Consider the following 13094-nt stretch of genomic DNA (forward strand, 5'->3'; position numbering starts at 1 on the left):
CGCCTCCTTTAGGAAGCCCTCCCCCATCTTCCCAGGGGACTCTGCTCCCCCCGCCACAGACCCCAGTAACCACTACTCACACTCAGTGTTATAGGTTGAATTGTGTCCCCCTAAATTTGTATATTGACGTCCTAAACACCAGTACCTCAGAATGTCACCTTATTTGGAAATAGGGTCATTGCAGATATAGTTAAGATGAGGTCATACTGGAATAAGATGGGCCCCTAATCCAATGTGACTGGTGTCCTTATAAAAAAACGCCACTTACAGAGAAAGAGCCACATGCAGAGAGATGATGTGAAAGTACCATCTGCCAGGAAAGCCAAGGGTTGCCAGTAAACCACCCGAAGCTATAGGAGAGAGGCCTGGATCAGACTCTCCCTCACAGTCTTCAGAAGGCATCAACCCTGCTGACACCTTGATCTCAGATTTCCAGCCTCCAGAACTGTGAGAGAATAAATTTCTGTTGTTTAAGCCACCCAGTCTGTGGTACTTTGTAACTGCAGCCCTAGGACACTAATGCCCCCACTAAGCTCTCAGTGAGCACAGACCGATACTAAGGTCCTCGCAAGGATGAGTGAGTGCATTGCTGGGATGCTGCAAGCTGGGTGCTAGCGCCTTCATTTACACTTTGGGAAATTGAGGTTTAAAGCTGTTTAAGTGGTAGAGCCAAGATACAGACTCAGGCCATCTGACCCCAGAGCCTGCAATTTTAACCACGGGCCTAGATATCCTTGTAGTATTAATTATCAGTAGTAATACTGAACGAAGACCCACAGTATTACTTCAGGCTCTGGACTCAGTGCTGATGCCTCCCACAGCACTGAGGGGGGGAAGAAATCTTCCAGTGGCCTCAGGGGCTTGCCAGACTCCTTGTTGGTGAGAGGCCAGCCCAGGATTTGATGTAGAGCCTTCTGTCTCCTAGAGAGAGACGCATGCCCATGTGCACATCGGTCTACCAGCCCAGCTGTGGGTGCCCAGCGGGGTGCCAAGCACACAGCAGGTGCTCCATAAATGTGGTGGGAAGAGTGACCTACATGTGCTTCCAACGTGGCGGCCTCCTTGGGTCTCATAACAACATTTCTTACACTGCTCTAGGTTTTGACAGAATTCTCATCTCAGCCTGCTAAATGCCTGCCTAATTTTCCACTCTATTGACAGACTCCATTTTACTTAACTGGCCCCTATTGTGTAGCAATTGGATGGTTTCTCATCCTCTCCTAAACTAGGGGGAGGCGTCAGGGATGCCTGTGCTGTGCTGGTGGTGGCTTCTAAAGGAATCGGCCTAGGAAGAACATCTCTGTGCCACTGGCAGCAGCAGTGAGCTGGGGACAGGCCTGGTCTCAGGAGATGTCACCCTGTCCGTGGTCACCCTCGAGTTCTGTCCTTAGTCCCTGCCCACTTTTGCTGACCCCCTCAAGGGAACAAAGGACAGAGCTCCCACCTGGCCTAGTCCCTGTCCCCTCTCATCCTGCTCTTACCCCTCACTCTCTCGTCTTGCCCGTCCTTCTCTGAAACAGAATTCTGGAATTCTTTCCATAACATTCACTGAGTGTCTACCTGGTGCCCAGCGCTGATCCACCTGCGGGGGATGCAGCCGTGAACAAAAGAGACAATATCCCAGCTCAGAAAGCTGACAGTCCAGAGTGGAGGGATGGACTCCAAACAGAGAGAAGTGACAGTCACATGGTGATAAGCGTTATGGTAGAGAGAGGGCTGATCATTTAAACAGGGTGGTCAAGAAAGGCTTCTCTGAGGAGATGAACAGAGACCTTTACAAAGAGAAGGAGTGACCATGTGGACACGTGGAGGAAGAACTTTTCAGGCCAAGAGAACAGCAAGTACAAAGGTCCTGAGGTGGGAGAGGCTGGCATGTTCCAAAAAGAGTAAGGAGGCTGGTGCGGCTGTGGTGGGCGACAGCAGCTACAAGGTGTAGGGCTTCTGAACCTCCCTCACAGCTTTGGCTTTTACCCTGGGTGAGATGAAAGGGTTTACAAAGACACAGGCTTGAACTGGTTTGTTTGAAAAGATCCCTCTGGCTGCTGTGTGGAGAGTAGACTAGAGAGAGGATGGGGTAGAAGCAGCTGCAATAATCCAGGCAAGAGACAACGGCGGCCTGGACCAGGGTGGTAGCAAAGGAGCATGTGTAGACACACACACCACACACACACACACACACACACACACACACCCCACTGGGAACACAGACCTGCAATCCAGTCTCAGCACCTCTGCTCCTGTGCTCTTGCTCCAACACCTCTCTCCACCACTTGAGTGTTTGATTATGTGTCTCCTCCCCGCTTTGTCTCTCTCTGTTCCCAGCCTTGGTCTCCCTATCTCTGCGGATGCCTCCACCTTTATTTCTCCTCCTGTCAGGCCCAATTTGGAACATTAATTAGTGATGAATTAGCAACACAACTCCCAGCAGTTGCTGTCGCCTGGTGCCCACGGGCTCTTGGAAGGGACCTTGCAAATCTGGTCTTAATACCTCTCGCCTCCTCTCCTAGGGCAATTACTTCTCACAGCATTTGTCTGTGGAGGCTGTGGCCATCCCCTACACTCCCCCCAGCCCGGCTGAGGACAACAAGTTCATCTTTGTCAATTAATTACTGAACGGTTTATTTCGCACTGGGAGGTGATAAGAGAAGGGAAAGTCACATGTGAAATCATCACCGTAATTATACAGGCGCTGCTGCAGCGCCCAGCATCACAGTGCTACAGGTGCCAGTGAGGGCAGGGAGAAAAGAAAGGGTAGAGGCCCACGGTGGGCAGGAGGCCTGGCCATGTGGCCTTGGGACAGCCCCTGGGCCTCTCTGGATTGTGATCAACAGACATACCCATATTGAGCTTTCAGAGTCTCATTCCAAATGGGAAGGGGGATACAGGGAATTAAGCAGAGGTCCATGCTTCTTCACTTGGGGAGATCAGAATGTGGGAAGGCTGATATCATCGTTATAGTCCTTCCTATCTGAGCTTAGGAGCCCCATAGCACGCACAAAATATGGTTGCATGTAGAGGGCTGTTGATAATCTAGCAAAGTACACTTCCAGTGGATTGCAGAGCCTGGAGCATCTGTCTCACCCATCCCGCCCCACTACCTACACCTCATCTCTGACTCCTCTCCCCTTTGCTCCACTCCAGCCACACTGGTCTACTTGCTACTCCTTGCAAACACCAGGCACACCCCCACCCCAGGGCCATTGCATGTGCTGTTCCTTCTGGTTGGAGTGCTCCTTCCTCAGAAATTTGTATGGCTCACTGTCACTTTCTGGAGGTCATGAGTAAGCATCACCCTTCAGTAAGACTCTCCCTGAGCACCTCATTTAAAAATGCAGCCCACCCACCCTGACCCAAACTTTCTCTCTCTCTCTTCCTGCTTTTTTTTCCCAGAGCATTTCATCATATTTGACTTATGATGTGTTTTACTTATTTATTTGTTTGTTCTCTGTCTCTGTCTCTCTGCAAAGTATAAGCTCCACAAGGGCTGGGGATTTTGTCTGCTTCCTCCCTGTCCCTGCCCCAACCGTCAATATCCCGTCTGTGTCTGCGGCACTAGAACACAGCCCGGCACAAAATTAGCACAGAGTTAATCATTGTTGAATGAACGTATGAATGACTATTTGTGTGGGATGGGGTCTGGATGTGGAAAGGACAGGGGTGATTTCCTTTTCTGGGAACAGGCTGGCAAGGTCCACTGTGGCACCAGGAATTCAGGAAGATTCTTGGCAGAGATGGGGGACCCTGGCCAGGGAAGAAAACTGCTGGAAAAGTCATTGTAAAAGCGAGTGTTCCAGTTGATTTCATGTCTGTGCATGCCTCGGGGCTGGCGTGTTTGATGCTGCCCGTCCATCGGTCACACACAGACTGGTGGCCACCCCTCCTCCCAGTTCTCCCAAGGGAGGGAACAGGAACGCGAGAAGCTGTGGACACTTTGATTAACTCCCAGCAAGAGTCCCCACGCCTGTCTCCTTCTGTTCTCAAGGCTGGAATGGGGGGCAGTGCACTGAGGCTGGGAGCTGGCGGGGGGTCATCTTCACAGTGTGTGAGAAGGGGGAGCTGCGGCCCTTGAGGGAGGGGGACACTGAAGAGCATTTCTGGGACAAGGGACAGCGCTCTGCCCCACCAGGACAAGATGGAGAGGGGCTGGGTGGAGAGATACAGGGAGGTGGTGTGAGGAATCAGCGTGGTGGGTAGGGAAGGAGGCAGGTCTCTCTTTGGGGCAGCAGGAGATGCAGAGAGAGAACCAGGGGCTTCCTGGTTCTCCCCTCCTGGAGAGGGGATTCAGGAACTGATGGGGGCAGCAGTGGGCCTGAGGGGGGCACCAGCTCTTCTTCCAGGACCCTGTCACCCTCAAGCTCCTCTCCTCTCCATGGAGCTCTGCTGCCCTCCCTGCCTGAAACAAAGACAGTGATTGTTTTTTTTGAAACATAGTAAAATATTTTATAATCATCTTCCCATTTAGCGATTTACATCACATATATTTCCTTTGTTATAAATATTAAGTGTATTATTATAATCTATTATTTGTTACTTGCTATATATATATTTTTTAACATCTTTTTTTTTTTTTTTTTTTTTTGCGGTACGGGGATCTCTCACTGTTATGGCCTCTCCCGTTGCGGAGCACAGGCTCCGGACGCGCAGGCTCAGCGGCCATGGCTCACGGGCCCAGCCGCTCCGCAACATGTGGGATCTTCCCGGACCGGGGCACGAACCCATGTCCCCTGCATCGGCAGGCGGACTCCCAACCACTGCACCACCAGGGAAGCCCTTCTTAACACCTTTATTGGAGTATAATTGCTTTACAGTGGTGTGTCAGTTTCTGCTTTATAACAAAGTGAATCAGTTATACATATACATCTCTTCCCATATCTCCTCTCTCTTACGTCTCCCTCCCTCCCACCCTCCCTATCCCACCCCTCTAGGTGGTCACAAACCACCGTGCAGATCTCCCTGTGCAGTGATTTTTTAAAGCCAGTTTTCCCCCAGATCTCCGGAGACTCCGGAGCTGCTGTTTCCATGGAAACCTTCCCCCACCAACCTTGGGAAGGAGGAGCTGGGCAGCCGCCACTGCCCCCTACACCGCCCCTGCTCCAGCCTGCAGGGGACCCCCAAGCTGAAAATAATCCCCCTCCCTCACATTTTCCCAGCAGGGCCTCCACTTCTTCACTCAGGAGAAGGCAGGTGGTATTGTCTCTTGGCTGAGGACTAGATGGGGGACACTAAGACCTAGACAAGAGAGAAATGGGGCTTTGTGGGGGGTTGGGGGCGGGAAGCTAGGGCAAGTTCTGTCTTCCTGAAATGACTGCCCAGGAAACCAGTCCCTAGGGAGGGCCCAGGAGTAGTATCTCACCTTCCCAGGAAATCCCAGAAGATCCCGTTACTCTCTGGCCCTGTATATCTCTGGGGAGTTTCCCTCCCCAGACCCCAGACCCCAGTCTCACCTGAACTCATCAGGGATCACATTGCAAACTGTAAAAAAAAAAAAAAAAAAGAAAACTGTCCACCTCAAGTAAGGAAGGAATTTATTGGGAGGACACATCATAGCTTCTTAAATTGGTGAGAAGGCTGGGGAGGCAGGCTCGGAAAACTGGCCAGAAGAAAGAAAGGCTGGTGAAGGGGAAGCAGGCAGAGTCACACCCAGGGGCAGCCCAGCTAAGGCAGGGGACACTGCTGCCTCTGGCCACTGGCCACCTATGGACGGCAGCACGTCAGGACCCCGGCACATTGTGAACAATTTCTAATGGTCCCCACTTCTGATGGTGATGGTGGTCGCATGAATCTATACCTGTGTTAAAATTCATAGAACTGTACACCAAAAAAGTTAAATCGATTTCATGCATGTTAATGTAAAAAATAAAATCCTGGACAAAAACACCCTCTGGCCAAGATGGCCTGTGTGCCCCCAGCCCAGCTGCCGGGGACAGGGGAGGGAGCCTGTTTGCACCCCTTTGACTTCCACAATGGATCAGGGCTCTGCCTCCCAGCCAGACTCACACTGGAAGATTCCATGAAGAGGTAGGGAGTTTGGGTGCCCGGCGGCCAGCAGATGGGTGATATCCACTTCCCCGGAGAAGCATTTGGGTGCTCGGGAGCTTCCTCAACGGCCCCCACTTCAGTCAGACCAGAAGCTCCTGAAGGAGGAGAGAAAGCAAGTTTCTGATGCAGTGGACACAGGAGAACCCAATCACCCATTCGAACAAGCACACACACACCCCGCACACAAATGCCAGAGGAAGACACACACTCGGGCTTCAACACATGCTTCTAAAGCCCCTATCACTAGTTTGATTAGCAGGAGGCTTTGACCTAACTTACTGCATGATCTTGGATGAGTCCCTCTTCCCTCTGGGCTAAGCCACTTCATCTGTAGAATGGGGGCTTCTCCAAGGTGCTATCCAGCTCTGGCACGAGCAAGGAGGCTGGAGAATTAATGGAACTGCTCTTAGGAAGCCTGGGTTTCTGGTTTGAGTCTGTCCTGCTACTGTCCTGGACTATAGTGGGGTGGAGAGAGAATGACCCCATGTCACAGAGAAACCCCCTGAGGACTCCCCTGAGAAGGAGCACTCTCGTGTCAAAGGAGGAGGCTCTGGTGACAGGGAGGACCCTCTTGCTCCAGCTAATAGGAATGCAACGCCAGGCAGTGCCTGACCTAGGAGCCAGTGCTCTGGAGCTTCTCTGGGAACCTGGGTGGGGAGGGGCAAGTGCAGTGCCTTCCCCAGGCCGGGCCCAAGAGAGGCTGTATCCCCTGAGACCCAGCTCTCAAGGATAGTGGAGGGTCTTATTAAGGCACGTAGGACAGCCCAGCACTGAGCCTCACACACTCCAACAACTTTCAGTATCTCAGGGACTCAGGGAGGGAAGCCCCCCCAGTCCTCCCCCAGTGGTGCTCCCCTGGCCCTCACTAACCTCCACCAATTCTACCTGTGTCTGGCATGCGAGCCTATTCTGCTTTCCAACCAGGAGGTTCCCGAAGGCTTGTGGACAATGCCCTCCCTGGAAAAATGTAATTCCTGACTCTAAGTTCGCACATGGTGCAGCAGGGAGAGAGGGGTTGCCAACCTGCTCAGCCCTCAGCTGTCCCTGCTGGCATCCCCCCCACCCCCAGGGATCTAGGTGGGAGTGTCTGGGGAGGCTGAAGGCCAGGGAAACAGCTACAAAGCGGCTTCCTGCTCAGGTCCGAGGAACTGGACCAGGTGGCCCAGAATCGGGATAGAGCAGGCTAGGGAGGGACGGGGGGAGGACAGTGGAGGGTGTGGGGGGCACATAATCCGTGTAATGCCCCCTCTCTTCCCTTCATGCGACCCTGGGCCCTGCTCTCTTTCTGCTGCCCTGCCCCCACCTGGAGCTCTGCTACCTGGGCCAGGACCCCAGAGAGGAGGTAGGGAGGGAAGGCAGCAGGGCTCTCCAAGGGGCCCTGTCCTTTATGGCAGGAGGTGAGGGGGACGTGCCATGGGGCAGCACAGGGCTTCCAGGAGTATATGCACCAAAAAATCTTTTCCACAGTTTTAAAGGTCACATGTTGAGGGACTTCCCTGGTGGCACAGTGGTTAAAAATCTGCCTACCAATGCAGGGGACACAGGTTCGAGCCCTGGTCCGGGAAGATCCCACATGCCACGGAGCAACTAAGCCCATGCGCCACAACTACAGAGCCTGCGCTCTAGAGCCCACAAGTCACAACTACTGAGCCCGTGTGTCACAACTACTGAAGCCCACATGCCTAGAGCCCGTGCTCCGCAACAAGAGAAGTCACCACAAAAAAAAAAAAAAAAAAAAAAAAAAAGAATCCAGTAAGTACAGTTGGGAGGGTGAGCTCAGGGTGAGGGAGCATCCAGGAGGGACACCCAGGAGGGCAGGAGGCAGAGCGGGGGTGGGGGGAAGAGGTGGGGACAGGAAATGAGATCCAGGCAGAGCCTGGGGAAGGGGGAAGAGGGAAGAGGCAGCGGAGGCAGGCAGGAGGGAGGGTGGGGGGCACCTGGGAGGCTGGGAAGGGGAGCGCTTCAGAATTAGACCTGCTCGGTATGAAGCCGCTTGTGCGCCCTAGGCAGTGTTTCCACCTGCTTCGTATTAGCTGAGTTTTGTCACAAAGGATGATGGAAATGTTCTAGATCTGCCCCGCTCGGTCGGGTAGCCACTAGCCACACGTGGGTCCTGAGCCCTGCAGATGTGACTGGTGTGACTGAGGAGCTGAGCTTTAAGTTCCACTTCATTTTAATGCAATTTAAATGTAAATGTAAATAGGCACCTGGGCCTCCTGGCTACTGGAGACACTGGGATACATCCGTGATATTATACTCCAGTTGGAGAGACAGACATTAAATAAATAGCTATGCAGTCTAGGCTCTGACCCGTGCTATGGAGAAAAATTAAGTTACAGAGTGATGTAGTGGGCTGCTGTTCTAGAAGGGTGGTCAGAGAAGGCCCCTCTAAGGAGCTGACCTGTGCAGAGACCTGAGTGAAAGGAGGAAGAGAGCCACGTGTCATGGGGAAGGGCATGATGGCAGAGGGAACTCAGCTGCAAAGGCTTGAGATGGGAACGCACTTGGACTTTCTCGGAGGCCAGAGTGGCTGGAGCACTGTGGGTGGGTGAAGAGGTGGGGACAGGAAATGAGATCCAGGCAGAGCCAGGGTCCAGAGCAAGTCAGGCCTTGCAGGCCACGGAACAGCGTGGGTTTTTTGCTGTGATGTGGAGCACTTGTTTTTGCCACAACCAACTGGACCAGGAGTTAGTAAAACAGCTGTGCACTTAACTCTCTGCCTTCACACACCGCTATTTCTGTTGTGGATAAAGGAAACAAACCTCCTGCTGCTCCCTCCCCCAGCTCTGACTCTCTGAGTCTCTGCCTTCACCTATTTCCATCTCTCTTGCTCCTTACCTCCGCCCACCTCTTGGGCTAGTATCTGAAATGTCTCCCTGTGACTCTGTCCTCCTGGCTGGTACACCCTCTGCTTCCCCTGGTGGCTCAGCAGAGACAATGTGGTGCCTTCGGGTGCTGTCATTCAGCTACCACAGGGCCCCACAGAGGGTATCCTGCTGCAGGCACCAGACTGTGGGGTCCCTGAGACGGGAAGCCTGTCTTTTCTTGCTGCTGTTCCTGCCCTCCAGAGTTTGTGCAGGATCACAGGATCGCATGGGCTCTGGAGCTACCTGGATTCATTCCTGCCTCTTCCTAGTAGTGATCTTGGGCAAGTCAACTTAACCTCTCTGTGCCTCAGTGTCTTCATCTATAAAATGGGAAAAATACCAGTACCAGCCTCAAAGCGTTTTTTTGTGTGTGTGTGTGAGCATTCAATGTCTTAATTCATATAAGGTACAGAGAACCTTGCCTGTGTGTTAATAAATGCTGTGATCAGAGTGTACAGTGCATAGCACATAGTGAGCATGTCAGCTGACATCGTTATGACTATAATTCCTATTATCGAGCTTCTGTTGGGCTCAGCCCTGTGATAGACAGGCGCGAACTAATGAAGAAGGAAGGAACACGGCTTGTTCTCAAATAATTTACAATCTAATTGGGAACACAAAGGCTTACAGAAACATAGAACTTTTTTTTCTGGAAGGACAGCTTCTAAAAATTATTTCACAAATGTTTATGCTGTTGAAGTTTCTTCATGATGCATCTGTGATAGTCCTTAGTGCAGCTGGCCAAATTTTTCCAGTTATCTGCCTTCTGGATACATGGTTGAATTGCACTTGGAGGCCTCAGTGTGGGAGGGTGGGTGAGTGGGGTTCTGGGACTGGTTCTGGTCAATGAGTTGGGAGCAGAAGTGAAAGTGTCACTTCCAGGCCTGAGCATTTACTTACTGGTGCAAGACCCTCCAGAGTTGGCTCTTTGCCTCTGGCACAGTTTCTCTTTCAGCCTGACTCTCCCAGTGACTGCAATGAGCAGAGCCTCCTGATGAACATGAAGAGCAAGTGAAAATTAAATTTGGCTGTTTTAAGCCCTTGCAATTTAAGAGTTACTTGTCACCTCAGCATAACCTCTCCTGACTGATTCAGCAGCTGAGCTGGTGTAGAGGAAAACCCCAGTCAGCACCATCACACTGTCATTGATGAGTCCCCGCTCAGGATCTCTGCACTAACATACAGCTTACATAGTTGTGACCCATGAAGAGAATCCACTCTTTTGTCCTACTTTTCCGCTTAATATTTTCTCCCTACATGTATACATCAGTGGGAATTCACTTTGGCTACTGATAACAGAAAACCCAAACTAAGAATGACTTAAAAACCCAAGGTTACTTCAATCTCTCAAGTAAAAACTCTAGAGGGAGGCCGTTGGGGGCTGTTATGGTGACCCCGTGATAATGAGAAATCCAGGCTCTTTTCGTGTTACTCTGCCGTTCTCATCAGATGGCTTCCCCCAAATGGCTTAAGATGGCTGCTGAGACTCAAATGATCATATTTGCATCCCAGCCAGAGGGAAGGAGGAAGTCATGGGGTCAAGGGAGGGGAGATGCTCCTTCTCTGGAACGACATCATATATGATTGTTCTGATTATATCTCATTGGCTAGAACTTGGTCACGAGGCCACATCTAGTTGCAAAGGAGGCTGGGAAATGAAATACTTATTCTGGGCAGCCATGTACCCTGATAATTTTTTTTTCTAAAGTAGAAAGAGAAGTGGTTCCAGGGAGGCAATAGCGGTCGCTGCCACAGTACAGGATGGTATATTCCGTCACATAGAAATTCCATGGTTTAATGACCACTTTGGACCTTTTCTAATTTCTTTCAACATTCCAGATAACCACATTAGTGCAAATTGCTTTTCTCCCTTTGTGTTATTTCCTTGAGACTTATTTCCAAATGTGCGATAACCTGCCAGGCTGAAGGGTGTGACTTGTTCTCTCCGGCAACAGCGGCTGTTACCTCTTGCTGGACTGGACTCCCAAACATCAGCCCAAACAATAGAGCCATGGGGGAATTTATGAGCCAATGTTCCTCCTTCCTCCCAACCAACATCAGCTGGTGCAATTTTAATTTATTTTTACTGATTTAATAGGTGTGTTGTTTAAGGATATTTTTGTTTTCGTGTCATTCATTAGCGACCAGATGAGGTTTGGGCCTGGGCTGGTTTATCATCTATATATTCTCAAATAGCAGCTGTTTTTTGACAACTGCAAGGGACACTTAAAAGCCCATTTTAGAGCTGAGAAAACTGAGGCCCTTAAGCTGAAGCCATGTGCCAATTATGATAGAGCCAGGACAGGCCCTGAGTTCTGACTCCTAGCCCAGTGCTCCTATAAACAGGACCTGTTTAAATAATAAAGCAGGAATGCAACGGATGCTGAGGTATGGCGGGAAACCACTGCATGGGGAATTGTGGGCTTCCCTAGGTGAGGTTTGGCCTGACTAACCCCTGTGGCTTTGTGCAAGCTGCTTCCTCTCTCTGGGCCTCAGTTTCCCCATAAGCAGAGTAGAAGGGGTGGAGCAGACCTCCTCTAAGGCTCCTCCCAACTCTGATGGAAAATGCAGTAATAAATACTGGGGCAGTTTAGGAGGCTGGGGTGGGGTGTGGGGAAGGAGGGGCACTGACTCCTGGGGCACGGGGAACGTGGGGGGGTCCTTGGAGAGGAGTGGGCTGCAGGGAATCTGGTCTGCCCATCAGTGTGTGCACTGCACTGTCGCTGTGTTCTCCTGAGTCTCAAATCTGGGCTGAGGGTAAACATGCACAGGTTCATTTTGGACTCGCAGGTGAGGATTGAGTATATGGACTTGGCACTGCCACTCTTTCCCTCACCCCAGAGAGGTGGGACGGGGTGGAGGTGGAGTCTGGGACCCGGGAAAGGAGGCACAGACAGGCCTGTTACTGGAGCGTCTGGGGTGCCTTGCTCCAGTCACTGAGGCTGGTGGCCTTGAAAAGGTGGCACTGGGAAGTCAGTGGGTGTCCATGAGACCCCAGCCTCCCTGGCCAACTTCTCCCCACCCTCACCCAGTTTACAGGACCCTCCCACTTAACTGATTTCATAAGAATCCACTGCCCTGTAAGGTGAGCGGCTAGTCTCACACTCAAATTTACAGCTGAGGAAGCTGAGGTGAGGGGTTGTGACCCCACTTGGCATGAAGGAGCTAAGCCTGGGCTCTCAAACCTGGCTACTCTGCTGTCGGGGGCCCTAGGGCTCCCCACTAATTCTAAGACTGAGACTGTGTGAACAACAAGCCTCATGCAAACACTTCAGAGGGATGGGACGGGCGAGTGGTTCCAAGAGACCTGGGGGCAGGAACAGAGAGTTAAGAACGGAAAGGTCAGGACTAGAAGGACAGGCTGACTAGAGCATGACAAAACCCTGCAGACTATTATACATAGAATGGATAAACTACAAGGTCCTGTTGTATAGCACAGGGAACTATACTCAGTATCCTGCAATAAACCATAATGGAAAAGAAAAAAATTAGAAATAAATAAATAAAAATAAAGGGGGGCAGTTCTGACCTGACTCCTGGAAGGAGGGAAGTGAGGCCCACAGCCAATTAGCAACTCAGGGTCAGAGCTGTAAGGGGCCCTGTTGGTATCAATCCATCAATCCCTTCCCTTGGCTTCTCCTCCTGCCTCCCCGGGTGCCCCTTCTGAGCCTCCTTTGCCATGTGTCTCCACCTCCTGGCCCTCTGAAAGTTCCAGTGCTGGGCTCAGTCACTGAAGCCTTTCCCTGCTCTGTCTGCACTCCCTCAGTGGTCCCAGCAGTCTCCTGCTGTAAATGTTTATCAACAACTATTAAATTGATTGCCACTGCTCAGACCTCTTTGCTGAACTCCAGACTCATATGTGTGTCTGCCTATTACTCTACATCTCCACAAGGATGTCTAATGGACATTTCAAATTCAACGTGTCCAAAACTGAGCCCCTGGTGTTTCCTCCACAAACCTCTTGCACCCAGAGTCTTTCCCTACTCAGTAAATGGCAACAGCATCCTTCCACTGCTCATTGCAAAAACCTGTGGAACCATCCTTGACTCTACTCATCTCTTACAGCCCCCTCAACCCATCAGCAAATCCTACAGGCTCTACCTACAACACCGATCCAGAAGCCACCCACTTCTCACACCTTCACCGCTGCCCTCCACCCCTGGTCCAGCCCCCACCATCTCTGCCCTA

Source organism: Mesoplodon densirostris, chromosome 10 (genome assembly GCF_025265405.1).
Source record: "Mesoplodon densirostris isolate mMesDen1 chromosome 10, mMesDen1 primary haplotype, whole genome shotgun sequence".
NCBI lineage: Eukaryota > Metazoa > Chordata > Mammalia > Artiodactyla > Ziphiidae > Mesoplodon > Mesoplodon densirostris.